General features: G+C 38.6%; 1 protein-coding gene across 2 annotated transcripts in view; it reads right to left on the reverse strand.

The window, feature by feature from the left end:
* The window catches only part of NAXD (NAD(P)HX dehydratase), an 870139-nt gene that overhangs the window by 774869 nt on the left and 78379 nt on the right, over positions 1–16891 (reverse strand). The gene's annotated exons all lie outside the window — the stretch shown is intronic.

Raw genomic sequence — 16891 nt, forward strand, 5'->3', positions numbered from 1 at the left:
TAAAAAGCTATGACTGGGGGCGTGGCATGGGCTTAAGTGACTGTTATTACATCTGTGGTAATCGTGCCTATCCCTGGTTGCCTACAAACTGGTCTGGATGTTGCTTTGTAGGCTATATTACTCCTGCTATTCAACATTTCAAAAACCCATCAACAGGTAGACTGAGAAATAAGCGAGCAATCCACTGGGCAGAGCAAGTATTTTCAGTCTTTAATCCTAAGTATGGAGTGCAAAGGACAATGCTTGAAATCACTATGCTTGCTCAAATTCTACAGGAGGTATCCAACTAAACTTCATATCACATCAGTATGGCAAATCGAGAAATGATTGAAATGCGAACTGGGGTGTTACAGAATCAAATGGCACTTGATATAATGCTTGCTGCAAAAGGGGGGGGGGTCATGTGCCCTCATAGGGAGTCATTGCTGTTCATATAACAGTGACAATCATGATGAACAAGAAAAACTGGCAAATTTCATGGAACAAAGGTCCAAAAAGTTGGACAGCACATCCAAAAATTGACACTTTAGATGGTTAGGCAGTATTTTTGGTAACCTGGGAACTAGCATAATACAGGGTACTGTCATTGTACTTTTTATCATATTTGTAATCATTTTGGCATTTTCTATTCTAAAGGCTGTAATTACAAGATGTTTAACCTCACCTGCACATGAAATGCCACTGCATGTACAAATCAATGACAGTTCTATTTTGGCAGAATATGATGACTACTATGACGCTGAGGTGTATTTTATCAAGTTAAGAAAAATAAAAATATAATTATATGTATGGTATGACACTGATAGTGTCAGAGGGACAAAACTGTTATGGGACAAGACCAGCTTATTAAAATGTATATTAATTTCAGTTCATTAATGATGCTATAATATGATTGTTAAAAATCAAATATAATTGGTATGCAGGGCTGGGAAAAATACAGTTTCATAAGCCACAGTATTGCCGTCTTTTAAACTGCATTCTTTTAGCATGTAATAAGAGAGAATAGTACGCGTGGCATGAAGTGAGGCATATAGTTATTACAAAAAGGAATTTGTTAGCCTGACCCCATCAGGCTAAGACTGTGTTGTTGCTAGAGCAGGTGTGAAACATCCCAAGGTCAGAAACAAGACCCTTTGGAAGCAGATGAATCATGTATAGGAATGTGCTGACGTGAAGTCTAAGGCGAAAATCATGAGGTATGAGGACATGGACACAGTCATTATAACGTCATAAAATTGCATGAGCAGTTTGATTAGAAAATGTATAAAATTACAATTTTTGTATGTAAAGTGAGAATGCTTCATTAAGAATTATGAAGACTAACTCCCAGCGCTCTCTAAGAATAAAATTTCTGTTTGCACATCCTGAAGTGTTGTTCCTGACTAAAGGCATATAAAGTAAATTATTAATGTTATTTATTTATGACTTTAACAGACTTGTGCAACTTTACTAGTTTTATCATTCACACTGCCTCAGTGGGATATGGATAGATTCCCAAAGCTACTTGGCAGAGGGAAGGATAAGGATCCAGGATCGCCTGGAGAATGGTCCTCACACGCCTGTTCGGGAAATTGAGAAAGCAGCCAGTTTGTAGTGCATTGTAACAGTATGCACAAAGGACCAGGAATGCTTCTAGAGTTCACTCCTTTCCAATATGCCTTATCCTTGCCTGGTGTACAATCAACCATGACGGAAGTAACAAAAAGCAATAGCAGAGGGCAAGCAACAAGCAGTCATTTGCTTAGAGACCCGTTGACCCTTCTTAGCTGCAAAACAGGAAACAAATGGTTGTTCTTTCCTGAAGGTCTTAGTTCTGCAAAGGTAGCACACAAGCTGCCTATGTACATCCCAGATATGCAGCATTTTCTCCCCCTTGTTTTTAGGTTAAGTAAAGAAAACTGGAAGTTTGACAGCTTAATTCAGGGTAAATCCAGAAATAAATTTTGGCATAAAACAATCCTGTTCTGGAAAATCAGCGTATTCCTCAGAGACCTGCCTTGCAGATGTCAGAGCAATATACAACAGTTCTACAAGTGATGAACTTCAAATCAGCCTGAACGTCTGGTTCAAAAGGAGATGTTCAATTTTCAAGGACAAAGTTGAGATCTTTGCGCTAGCATAGGTGCTACAAGGACTAAAGAAGCCAATGAACTTATTTATGCTAGACAAAAACTTGTTGTCTTAACAAAAGCTTTTGGTCTTCAAGCAATACATCTTGTTTACATTGACTACAAAGATGAAGAACGGCTTTGTAGACAGTCAAGAGAAGGCACCTTGATGGGTTTTCACTGGTATGATTTCCTGCTGATGCTGTCTTTTTTGATTGATTCTAATAATTCAGTGATACACAGGTGGAGAATCCAAATCTGCTAGTTTACTGATTCATAAAAAGAATCCCTGAATGTTTCTATACATATTAACTTCAAAAAGAAGCAAGCCCATTGCATCATAATTTATATATGAAGGTAGAAATTTAGAGTTTGCCACATTTAGATGTTGGTTTCCTATAGATGTGTGTCCTAAAGTAGCCTAAACATAAGTGTGTATTGAAGGTATATGCCTACATATGTATGTATATGTCTACATATTAGTACATTTAGAGTGTATATAGTATCAAAACAGACACTGGAACTCAGAATTCATTTGGTAAGTGTAAAGAAAAATCTTATGTTTTAGGTGGCAGAGTGCAAATAAGACAAAGTGATGTGAAGGGACAAAAGTGGTCAGCAGAGTTACTAGTAAACTGAAGTGTGTTTTGTGTGCATACATGTGTGTGCACATATGTTTGAGAAGATTTCAGATTAACAGTGTGAATAATCACATTTTGAACATGGCATTTGTTTACTGCAACAAAAAATGCACCGTTTATACACTTGGTTTGTTGATGTAGCTTACAAATAAAGAAGTGTTACTTATCTACTATTTATCACTTTGAAACAAACCTTTAAATATATATTTTATTTATATTTTGTTTGAAACATCGATGAATATCTCTAGAACGTACTTATAATAAATATGTAGACTAATCCTGTCATAGAGCATACAAATTACTCAATTTGTAACATTGTTTCTCATTTGTCGTGAAGCAGAACAATGCAATTCACGTATGAACAATTTGTAACATAATTTTGACATTTTATGAATATTCACCTGCAAAAATTGTGTATTCCTGATTACGAGGAAGTCTTGTGCAGTTTTATAATGTGAATAAATGATGTGTGTAAGCTAATTTTGACAGTGTCATTATGACTACTAGCAACACACTGACATCTGGTGTGTGTGTGTGTGTGTGTGTGTGTGTGTGTGTGTGTGTGTGTGTGTGTGTGTATATATATATATATATATATATATATATATATATATATGTATATATATATATATATTTACATACATATACAGACACATACACATATATATATATATATATATATATATATATATATATATATATATATATATATATATATATGGGTCTACTGCTTTTAGTCAAATTCCATTTGGTCGAAAATGATTTCAGGCGGCCCACTTCACCAAAAAATGCATTTCACTGAAAACCCATTTGGTCGAAAATGGAATATAGCCCCTGCCAAACTGCAGTACAACCCTGGAGTGAGAATATAAAGTAATAGGGGGTGTGGGGTATGGGGGGAGTAGCTCCCCACATAATTGTAATGTATGCACTATTATATACATGTGTAGCCATTAAAAATACATTGAAACATATAACGTCATTAACAATAAGTTGCAAAATGTGGGGGGCTTCGCAGCCCACACCCCCACTTACTTTATATTATCACTCCAGGGGTGCACTGCAGTGGGGCAGCGGCTAAATTCCATTTTCGACCAACTGGAATTAGACCAAATGAGCTTTCAGTGAAGTGGGCTGCCTGAAATAATTTTCAACCAAATGTAATTAGACTAAAAACAGTAGACCCCAGATAGCCTAGTATGAACCTATGAACCTATATATATATATATATATATATATATATATATATATATATATATATATATATATATATATATATATATATATATATATATATATCACACACGTGTGTGTGTGTGTGTGTGTGTGTGTATATATATTTATTTCACATATTTTCATTGTGTGTCAGCAGACTAAGCCCTTAAGTCTGTTTAACTGATTTGCTCACAGTCACACAGTCTGTAAGGAGAGTCACAATCAGGCCTGCAGTTGGAAGTCCCTTCATAGGTCATATAACTCTCTTTGTTAAAATACCAGAAAGAAATAAGGATTAGTAGTTGCAGTTTTGAGTGAAAGTTGAGATATTTACTTCTGGATTCGTTCCTTTCCGGCACATAATCATGTATACTAAGGAGAGCGAAAACAATATAAAACACTACAGGTATAGGTTCATAGGTTGGTACTAGACTATCAGCCCTAGGGCCTATACAAGCCTAGCCATAACAATTCCCTGGCTATTTCTTCCCACACTATTTACTTCCCTGGACCCCTTGTCTAGCAGGGCAACTGACGTGATCCCCGGGGTGAATTACCTTTCTCCCATCCAATCGTCAAGGTTCCTTTTGAAGACGGCCAAAGAGACACTCTGTTTGACATGTATGGGCAATCTATTCCAGAGTCTGGGGAGTCTCTGGGTCAGGAACCTATCCCTCCAGCATGTTTTGTTTATTGTGATGACAAGGTTTACATACCTGGAGTGAGTGGCTCTGAGGGATTGGGATTTCTTTAAGTGTAGCATGTCCAACAGCTCTGGGTTTAACATGGCCTTGTATGTTAAGCAGTGATCGCCTCTGAGTAGACGATATGCGACAGAGTCTAGCTGGAGTTTAAAGCGGTCAGCGTAGGGCATCTGCTTTAGGCCTGTGATTCTTTTAGTGAGGTATTTCTGCGGCCTTTCCAGTTGTTGCAGATGTCTTGAGAGGTATATACCAAACGGGGCATTGTATTCTATAATGGGTCTAATGAGGGATGAGTACAGTGGGACAATGACCTCCTTTTTTCTGGATGAAAAGCCCTTATTGATGAGGTGTGCCACATAGGATTTCCTGACTGTTGTGGCGATGTGGTTATCGAAGGAGAGACCACTGTCCACCTGTGTCCCTAAGTCTCTTATCACACTTTCGGTGTTTAGTGTACTGCCACCTATATGGTAATTCATGGGTACATGTTTTTTCCCAAAAGGGATAACTATACATTTCTTGGTAATGAGCTTGAGCCCATGGCTCTGGCATCAAGCATCGGTTTCTGTAAGGCCCTTTTGTAGAGTATCCACATCATTTGGGGATTCAATAATGGCTCCCAGTTTGCAGTCATCTGCGAACTTTGTTAGCCAGAGTCCCTTAGTGTTGTCCTGAACTTCAGAGAAGTAGATGCCAAACAAGAGCGGTCCCAGGACTGAACCCTGAGGTACTCCACTTGTCACTTGTCTGGAGCTGGATTTGGAGTCGGCTACTTTTACAGTGTGGGTTCTATCAGTAAGCCAGTTAGCAACCCATTGGGTGGCGTAGGGATTAATGCCCAGCTTAGTAAGTTTATCTATGATTCCAGAGTGGGGGATGGTGTCAAAGGCCTTGGCAAGGTCTAGATAGGCTGTGTGAACCACCTTACCCTTGTCCATGGCTCTGGAGACTGATTTGAAGAAGTCAATCAGGTTCAGGAGACAAGATCGGCCCTTCACGAACCCAAACTGGGTGGGGTCCAGTGTTTGAAGGTTGCCAATGTCTTTGTTTATAAGTTCCATGATAATACGCTCCATGGCCTTGCAGATAAGGCTTGTCAGACTGATGGGACGGTAGTTTCCGGGATCCAAGGTGGATCCCCCCTTGTGGAGTGGGATAACTGAAGCTCTGCGCCACTCAGTGGGCACGAAACCCGAGGCGAGGCTATGATTAAACATGACACTTAGGTGAGGTGCCAGTTCATATTGTAGTTCATGTAGTACACAGCCCGGGATGTCATCTGGTCCCATGGATGCTGTATTCTAAGCTTTGGAGAGTGCGTTTTTTACCTGTGTGGCCATTATTACCGGAATTTGGCAATCTTCCAGGATTGAGATGGGCCATTTAGGGGGTGAGAGGGGGGTGAAGTTGGCACTGAATCGATCTGCCAGGATATTGGCAATATCCTTGGGATCAGTATATTTAATGCCATTCTGTTTTAGCTCAGAGCAGATCTGAGCATTGCCATTTAGATTCTTGACATAGTTATAGAATGCCTTGTGGTTGTCTATGGAATCTTTGGCATTTTTATTTTCGTAACTAGCTTTGGAGGATTTTATGAGGGATCTCAGTTTCTTACTGAGGCTGGTAAGGGAGTTTTTTGCATCCTGGGATTTTCCTCTTTTCTGCAACAGTTTCTTCCTTTTGTTGTAAAGTTTGTTTATGGCAGGGGATCACCAGATTGGCTTGGATGAGAGCATCTTGGTTCTAGTTGGGATGGCACGATTCATGCATCACATTTCTATTTCTTTGTAGTAGAACAGTAAGAGATACTCTCGTGTATTCAGTAAAGAGTTGATAGATCTCGATCTAAAGTAGCCTACTTTGCATTATAAGTGTAAAAATAAGATTTCATGGTTGTAAACATTAATGGCTTCCAATTCTGCATCCTCTTGGTTGTTCATCAGTAACAATTGTTCAGTCATTAAATACTTGCTTCTCAGTTAAATTGATTTACATGATTCTTGCTTTATGTTTCATTTTACTTTTATGACTTGCATACCATTTTCTGGCAGTGATTAATTCCTTCAGTGATTTATGCAGTATGAATTCCATTATAGTCATTATATATCTTATATTCATCAGAAAAAAATTAAAAACTGTATTGGGAAGCATCAGAAATCTAGAAATTTATGTGAACAAGTATTTAGGCCCTATCCTGTATGACTTTTGACTGCAACATACAACTGAACCATTGTTCTTTAACATGTCAAGGTATGTACTTTCTAAAATGATCAAGACTTGTTAAACAAAGGACTATCATTTCACAGGGCAGTGTTTTATCAGACATACTTATTGATTTACGCTTGTTTGGGCGAGCAGTTGCTCTAAAGCTATATTTTATACAGGCGGCTTCAAGACATAAGACTGAGAATGTATCTGGTTTGCATTTCCACAAAAGAAAAGTTCTTATACACCTCCATTGCCAGCACATGTTGAATCTTTTATAAAAATGCGAACAAGATTTATATCAATATTTCTTATGTTTGTATTTTAACATGTCTAGAGATATTAGATTGTCTTTAAATAAGCTGATTAATGATTCTTCTATCTACATAAAGTACCTTTTCCTCCCTTTGCGTCAATTGTGTCTAGTGAAAAAACCTAGTTTTATATCACTGGAATATGTTTTACAAGTATTTATTTTAGATGACATTTTAATTGTTTGGGATTATTTATTTAAAATTATCTTGAAAATGTTTTTAGATGTCTCTCTAGATATTAGAGATGGTACACTGACTCATGTTTTCAGTGGGATAGTTAAAAGTCAGTTTATTAGACTCTCTAAGATTTGTAAAGACAACATGGATCTATTAATAGAGGCTGACAAAATGGAAAAAATATTTTTAGATAGAGGCTATGATCAAGAGTTAGTAAGCAGAAACACCTAGATACAAACACTCATTTTTTCCTCCTCATGCAAATGGAAATAAAAAAAGCACAGATCTGAGGGTGAGCTTTGTGACTACTTACACCAATGATAGTGTAAATATTAAGAAAATTATTGCCAATAACTGGAAAGTTTTATTAATAGATGACAGATGAATAGTTGTATATTTATTTATCCATATTTACTTATTTATCTATACATACATTTCTATTCATTTAATCATTCATCTAATTGTTATATATATTTATACATATTTATAAAGCATGGATTTACAGTATTACATTTTTATAATTAGAAAATGTTTTATAAATTCTATACATATACATTACTTTGTTTTGTATATTTAGCGTGCATTAAGATTTCATTAATGTTTTAATTAAAATTTTAAATTATAAAATTTTTATAAATAGAAAAAGTTCTGCATTTGATTGTTTTATTGCTAAATTAATTGAATAATTTGAATGTATCTTCACTATATGTCTTTCTTCTTTTACTGATAACAGTCGTGGTGAGTTTAAGTTTTGCCTACCAATACTGATGGTAGACTGTCATAATGCACAGTACTAAGATACCTCAGCTTGTTTGTACACTGTATATTTTGCCCCCCTTGCTGCACTGTATACTACATTTTACAACCAGTTTGATTTACATGGGTGAACATATTCAGCTGTGTGAATGTTTTTAGCTAAGCATTTCTTAAACACTGCATTGCAAAAAGGCACCACATTGTGGTATGAATAATAACAGCATCTGTGTGCAAATGTAGTGTGACGAATTTAAATGTGGACAGTTACTTTAGATCTCTGAAATTTAAGTCATTTTCTGAGCACTGTTTATCCATAGCCACATCCAGTTTTGCTTTTTTGGATGAGCCAACTTTTTTCAAGTTTTTAGATTATAAAATGGACTTTTTTCCTCTTTCATTCAAATACAAGGCGAGTTCAACTATATATGTATTTGGTACTTAAAGAAAACATGACTTGGTGATCTACATATTTATGCCTAATAGGGTTCTGTATTCCTCCTTCTGTTGTGCAGATACTTCATTTATTTTTTGTACCTCACTGGAAATAGTGACAGCTGACTATTACAATTACACTACCCTTTTATTCTTTGACCTCTGCAGCTACCTGCTATAATTTGTGCAAGAGCAAAGAGTTTAGCAAGAAGAGCTGGATAAACTGAGTAATAACAGATGTCCTTTTCCTGTATGCTAATTATTTTACCCTTCACTTAGATTATAAAAATGGTCACTCCTTTAGCATTTTAAGTAGATCAATACATTTGAGTGTATTTTTAATTTTGGAAAAAGTGAAATTGTTTCATACTGTATATAATAACTACTGCATCATTTACACATTTAACTTTTTTTTTATTTAGTTGACAGTGAAGCTAATGGTAGTACGACATTACATTCTAGACATTTTAATGCTTCCTTTAACCAGTCGCCAACGTATATTAAATACCTGTTTATATAAGAATAACAGGTACCCTTCAAGATTAAATGAAGTGCAGTAGCAGTTTAAGTCCCAATCCTTATGCGGCAGTTTAATCAAAGTCTTGTCCTGCCTTCACAAGTATTACATATTTTGCAAAGGAATACTGAATCCCATTACTGATGATCAATCATCTGTACATTTCTGTGGTAATAAAACAGTTGAACATATTCTGACATAGGCAAAATAGTCTATTTTAATGGTATTAAAAGGTGAATAGTGGATGAGATGAACTGAAATGACATCTTGCACTGCAAATCTGCAGGCGTGAAGTAGTCCGCAAAATAGCTGTGTAGAGCTGTCAGCTGCATAAAGTAAGAGAAGATTATTTTGGTGTTTGCAGTTAAAGAAAATGTTTTCCTGTTTGTTATATAATTTGTTCCTTATACTTCCAAATAACTGTTACAGTTTTCTAAATACTGCCAGTAGACTGCCATAAGACATAGCACTATTTTGTGCTTAAAATAAAACATGATGTCCAGGTGTCTCTAAGGAAGACCCTTTACCATCTTTGTTGTTTATTATTTCCTTATATTTCTGAATAACCCTAAAATCATAGCCCAGGCATGGGCATAGGGAAAGTGACGGGCCTGAACCACTAGCAGGGGCACTTTTTCAGTATTTATTTGAGTAGGAAGACCAGGATGGGGGTCTAAAATTGTATCTAAATTTTGCCAGGCAACTGGTCATAATACATGGTAGTTAATGGATAATCAGTGTTTAGCTGTCTTATTGACTTTTGTTTATCAGTTAATAGTTTGCTATGATTTTTGTCATTTAACTACTAAGGTGTTAAATATATACAGATTTCTAATATAGGGTGTTTGCCTTACAAACACAAGGTGCAGGGTTTGAGTCTCACAAGGGATAACTGGCTAGGCTTAAAATGGCTCGCAAGGGCAGTTAGCTTAGTACTAACCTATGAAAAAAAAAGTGTTTAAGGAAAAAATACTTTACATAATACATGTTACTCATTATTTGTAATTCCAATATTCTTAAAGTTCTAAACTTGCATCACAATAGAAATGAAAAAAAAAAATAATGTACTGCCTTAAGAGCTGTCCATGTTTACTTAACTGCTATTTTACTTTACTTTTATTTAAAAAATGCAGCTGCTGCTGCGGCATGCTTACATATATTTTGGTACGTGAAGGATAGTTAAGTGCTATGGATTCAGTGGCAGAGGATATTGACTGTCATGCACAGTCTATATTTATGCCACACAATTTCAGTGAGAAGTCAGAACATGTATTAACTTATATTTCTCTAATATCTTAATATGTGTAGCACATACACTAATATAATTTTTACAGCACATTGAAATTACTTCAGTGCAGTTTAGAAGGTCATTGAAGAGTTAGAACACTGGGATATTCAGTAGTCCTTGAGGTCTGGCACCTTTTTAAACTGTCACGGTAAGAAAATTCTCCATCCATAAAAGTAAATAGCAGTGCACAAACAAAATGCAGGCAGAATAATATTGTGATCCAGCATACAGATGTACTCTTTCATCATTTCCTATGTTTCCAGTGTTTTCTGTCGTCCCTGGTAATATAGTGCTCTTTTACCAACATGTTGCTAGAAGTGTTGGTTAAGACTTACGAAGCTTACTAACTGCTTTGAATTTAAATATCAAATCGATATTCCTTAGACTACAACGGTTTTCTATCAAAATGTTGAAATTCATATGGTCTAACGTTCATCTGATCAACACAGATGGTCGACACATGAATATTAAGTAGCTCATTTGGTCAACAGAAAGTGCATGCAAATTACCTGTCGACATTATGTTGACAACAGGCAAGGATTTACCCTTGTCAGCACTGTTCTATATTACAACTACGAGATCGCACAAGTAGCAGGGGGTGTGGGGGGTGCAGAGCCCCCTTGCAAAAACACTAGTGTTAGTTTGCAGGTGTTTGTCGACCATTTAAACTGACATTTTTATTTTCAGTATTTTTCACGTTCGATGTAATGGATTTTGAACGTCGACCATATGAATTTCGACATTTTTATAGTAAACCGACTACAACACCTTGTTTTACATAGCTGTTTTACATAGCTGTAACAGACTACTTAACCAGTTTCCTACCTACTCCCAGCTCCTCCATTTTTATCATAGCAAGCTTACTTTTGTTCTTCTCTTACTAAGCTTCACCTGTATAGGTGAACCTGGAATGGTTCTACCCATTACCACCATGTATGGTATAATGTTGTGTAGATTTTTGCTTCCGTCTTTCACGTGTTGAACTTTGAGAGTACACTCCTATGAGGCTTTCAAAGATAAGACAGTCAGCTTGTGCTTTTTCCTTTTCCCTTTGGGGGAAAAAAATACAATTTTCAGTACTTTGGTATTATCGCAACCAGATTTCCGCACTGCCATAATTTGGTATGTGTGTGCGGAAACAGGTTGCTTAATCTATAAAGGGGACTGTGAAGAAGAAAACATTACTCTGTCAATGTGGGGATAAGCCACGAAGTGGAGAAAGGGTGCGAGTTTGTACCTCTTTGCTCCTGAAATTACACAGTGGTGCTCCGCTTTGCAGTGCCTGCATTTGTCAAGATGATGTGAGCTACTGGAAAAGTGAGTCACCAAATACACCCTGCGACAATAGATGTTACACACAGCAGAAAGTATAAACACGTCACTTTTGCTGTTTTAAAACAATCATTTTGAGATTGTAAATATGTCAAGGGCAAGGATTGCTGCTTTTCTTAGGTTAGGTAAAGTGCTGAGTTACTCAAACTCTAGTCAATAATTTCAGTTAAGATGCTAACAAAGTGTCCCCATGGCCATACTTTACAAATACAGATAAACTCAAAATCACTTTCATGATTACACACGTAGTAAGAACACTTCCCAACACATCTTATTGCCGGACAATGCACTTCTTCCTGTACTTTGTGGCGGTTAGCAGTTTTTTTTTTTTTTTTTAATTTTGACCTGAAGATGTCTTTACAAATAGTACCCCCCCCCCCCTAAAATAAGTGACCAAAACCATCATTACAGGGTCTGCCTTTGCCTTTTCTGAAGGCTTCCTTCCACACAGTCAAAAGAATCTGTTCGTCAGAACAACAGCAGGCATTCTAATTCAAGCGTGCGTGTGTAAGGCACTCTGAAAACAGGAAGCGGGTTTCCTCAAATGTTTGTCTTCCCCTTCACAGACCCTGTAATGCAAAGCTAGTCCACAACAAATAAAAAACAGACCCTAAATACCACCTTACAGTGGTTTGTGGCCTCGTTTGTACAGAAGTATTCTAAATTCGCAACTGCGAAAATCTGGTTGCGATAATACGCAAGTACCCAATTTTCTTACTTTTGTTGACGTATTACTTCCCTCTTCAGGAAAGTTATTTTAAAGCTAGGATTATTGTGTTTCAACAGACTGCTTTGAAACTGTAACCTACTTTTAAACTGAGCACTCATTTTTTTAGTCAGTTTAAAAGTATTGTAAAGTAACTGAAAACATTTTTTTCTGCGGTGAAATTGTTTTTCTTTTTGGGGTCTTGCAGGCTGTTTTAATGTGCTTTTTGTTGGTTTTTCTTTCTGTCAAAAAAAGTACCTTTTGGACTGGTATTGTTTAATGGAAATTGCTGGTAGTTTTCCCCAGGAAAGAGGCACCATTTTTGGCTTGACCATGGAACAGACTACCGGTCCCATGTTCAGTCTTCCAGCCACAGAAGGCTAGCAATTTGCCTCAGCCACAGGTGGGTGACTCTGCTGTGGCCATCTGTTGCACCTTGTACCTCAGACCACTCATCTTTTACCCCAGATCCTTATGGTGTAGCCCCTACAGCCATTATGTTCTGGGGGTTAGCCATGTTCTCTGTGGCTGTTGGGGTCCCCTCTGTAAGCAAGGGAGAGCCACTCTTGTCAGTCCTGGAAGAGGGAACAGGGCAAGGTTTCCAAGCATGTATCTACTGTTCCTGAAATTTCTTTGGATAGGAGTAGTTTACTGGGTCTGGATCAGGGTTTAATTCAGGTTATTGATCCTTCTTGTACAGCAGTTTCTGGAAAAAGGATGGATTCCTGTTTTCCTAATGAGATTCACAACAGGAAGATGCAAGTTTGGATACTGGATTTTTTCCTCAAATTTCTGATTCAGACTCAAAGTACAGATCAGTGTCCAATTCTCCCTGTGAGTATTTCTCTTTCCCTGAGATTATTAGAATATGCTAGTGTTTTCAGTGAGAGAACACAGAGGGTTCTCAGTCCCTCAAAAAGTACCATGACTTGTTACAGAAGGATTTTCCAAAACTCACACGGATTCCTTCTGTTCTGTCTGCTTTAGAAGGTGTGTGTGTCTGTGTGTCTGTCTCTGTGTGCCTGTGTAAAACTGCCTGAAGTTTTCCTGAGATCCTACCTGCTGAACCTGGTTGACTTCTTCGAGGCGGTCACCAAGGCTGTGGATGAGAGTAAGGCAGTGCATACAGCCTACCTTGACCTTGCCAAAGCCTTTGATACCATTCCCCACTCGGGTAACACTGATAAACTCGCCAAACTAGGCATCAATCCTTACATCACTAGGTGGGTTGCAAATTGGCTCACAGACAGGGCCCACAGAGTGAAAGTTGCAGATTCCAAGTCAGACTGTCGACCAGTCACGAGTGGAGTCCCACAGTGCTCGGTCCTGTGCCCTCTCCTGTTTGGCATCTACTTCTCAGAAGTCCAGGCCAACACAGAGGGACTCTGGCTGACCAACTTCACTGACTACAAGCTAGGAGTCATCATCAACTCCCCAAGTTATGCAGACATCTTACAAAAGGGCCTCTCTGAGACCAATGACTGGTGTCGGAACCATGGCCTGAAGCTTAACACCAAAAAATGCATCATCATCCCCTTTGGTAAAAACTCAGTTCCCACGAATTACCATATTGATGGGAGCCCACTGAACACTGAAGGGGCCATAATAGATCTGGGTGCCCAGATCGACAGCCACCTCACTGCCACTGTGATCACAAAGTCCTACATGGCACATCTTATAACCAAAGGTTTCACATCTAGGAACAAAGAGATAATCATCCCTGTCTACTCATCCCTCATTAGACCAATTATCGAATATAATGCCCAGTTTGGCATGTACCTACAATAGCTGGAGAGGCCTCAAAAGTACCTCACAAAAAGGATTCTAGGCCTTAAACACGTGTCCTACATGGACAGATTCAAGAAACTTCGGCTGTTCTCAGCCTCCTATCTACTTAGAGGTGATCTCTGCTTGACTTACAAAGTCATGTCTGACCCAGCCCTACTTGAAATGCTATCAATACCCCATGCCACACACTCCAGAGATCACAACCTCTATCACAATTAACAGAACATGCTGGAGGGCCAGGTTCATCTCGCAAAGACTGCCCATACTCTGGAATAAACTTCCCATTCATGTCAAGCAGAGGACCTCTCTGGTCCTCTTCAAGAGGGATCCTGATGAGTGGATGGGTAACAGAAATTTCACTCCAGGGATCATTTCAGTTGCCTTACTGGGTAGGGGTACTGTGAACCAACATTGGGTGGCACGGTGCCTGGGCAATTTCTTTGGGCTAGGCTTGTAAAGTCTCCAGGGCCATTAGCCTAGTACACACATATGAACCAATCTCAAGGAAGATGAATTTGCTTTTGAGGGGGACTCAAGTACAACACTTCTTTCATAAAGTGTTTGATCACTAAAAGCGACGAGAGAGGAATTCACGGGCAGACAAGGTGACATGACTGCAAGATGCACATTGAGTAGGTCACACAAACATTTCAAAACCAGTGGAGTAGACACTCCTGTTACTGGTTAGGCACCACCCCAAAAAACTTTTTCCTCTTATAAAACACAAGATTTTCACATTGCAGGTTTTCTTGCCTACTTCAATACCTGCTGCACATCCTCATGGAACAAGTGACTAAAAGTTATCAAGATAGAATCATCCTGGCTGTCAGTTGCAATTGCTCTATGATGGGGTGCACCAGTCATCCTTGACCCTGTGTGAGCCGATCCAGAGTACGAGGAAGCTTGTAGTAACTGCCCATGGTCAGTTCCATTAAAAGGGAGAATCAACTCAGTCTGTGGAAAAAGAGGGGTCACCACAATGATACCGGTTAATTCTGATTCTTCAGATGTACCTTGGGTATCAGTGGAAAGGTCTGAAATGGATAAAGAATCATCCCTGTTGGTGAATGAAACTGCGTCTCTCCTCCTAGCATGGCTGCAAAGATGACCTAAACAGAATTTTTCCAACTGTCTGTTTTGGAAGAAGGCAAAGTGTTTCCCCACATCTGGACCAAGCCATGAAAGATCTCTGCCCAAAGTTTCTACCTGTGAGGGTCCATCCAGGATCTGCTTAGTCCATCTGCCACTATGATTTGCTCTGACAGGATGTATGAGGTGTGAAGCATCAAAGAATGCTGTAAGATCAGCTTCCAGGCCATCAATGCCAACCAGCAAACAAGGTATGACCTTGTACACCCTTGTTTGCTCAGACACCACACAGGGACATGGAAACCATAAGAAATGAATAATTTTCAATGCCGGAATCACTACTAACTTTTGAGGTTTATGTGCTTTGCACACTCTGAAGAATCCCATTAGCCTTGTGTCTGAACTCTCCTGGACACTCCTCCTCATGCACAACCTGACTGAACTGAGGTTTGGAGGGAAAAATATAGACCTGGACTGAAATACATCTGTAACACTCATTTCACAAATTCCAGCACTGGTACCTGGAAATCTAAGGGATGCAAGGGCTGGATTCAACAATTTAAGTACCAGTGAATCTTTCTCATGCAGTGTCTGGCTAGTGGTATCATGATGAACATTGATGACATGAGGCCTACAATTTTGAGAAACGCTCTTGCAGAGGAAGCTTCTTGGAGAGAAATCCCTGAAAGTGTTCTGAAATGCCAGTACTTAGGCACAGAAAAAAGGAATGCCCTTTCTACCAGAAGACTACCATACACCACAGGAAGACAATTCTTTGAGAGGGTGAGACACAGGAATCTTGCAGGTTCAACTTGAAGACCAGGTGAGCTGGAATGGTCAATACCTTGTCTAAAGTCTCTAAAGACAGGAAATACATTATGCACAAATCAGCACTTTGTCTAAATAAAGGAAAGTGTGGATGCTCTGGGTCTTGCAGTAAACAACCCCTATAGCGAGGCACTTTGTGAATACTCAAGGCACAGTAGGTAGTCCAAAGGGTAAGACAGAGAACTGATAATCTGATCCAGACAGACAAAACCTTAAAAAATGCCTGAAGTCTAAAGGTGGTTCTGTTCAATGGTAAGAGTCTAAACAAAAAACGCCACTCCCTAGAAGTTCTCTTTAACCTACAGAATGCCAACGTCTGTGTGGTCACTGAGACATGGTTTAAAGCCGCAGAGAGTACACCAATAGTGCAAGGTTATAATGCCTTCCACACATTTAGGCCAGCTACTCCACAGGCAGGAACTAAAGGTGGAGGTGTCACATCAAAAATAAATATACTTCAAGGCTGGTCAAACAGTACAATGCACTTGAGTTAGTCCATGTTCAAATCAACACAGGTAAAATCCAGTACCACTTTCTTAAAAGCTACAGGTCCCCCTCTATGACCCAGGAAACCCATACCATGTATTTAAACTCCTTAGAAACACAACCATCCAACCCAAAACCATAATCGTGAGTGACTTTAATTACCCCACTATTAACTGGGAATCCTATACGACACCAAACGTACAGGCACAGAGTCTCCTGGATTTTGTAAACACAAAGTCCCTGGACTAGATAGTCAATACACCAACCGGGGGTGCAACCATACTGGATCTGGTCCTCACTAA

This window comes from Protopterus annectens, chromosome 5.part0, assembly GCF_019279795.1.
Source record: "Protopterus annectens isolate FY-2018-M chromosome 5.part0, PAN1.0, whole genome shotgun sequence".
Classification (NCBI taxonomy): domain Eukaryota; kingdom Metazoa; phylum Chordata; order Ceratodontiformes; family Protopteridae; genus Protopterus; species Protopterus annectens.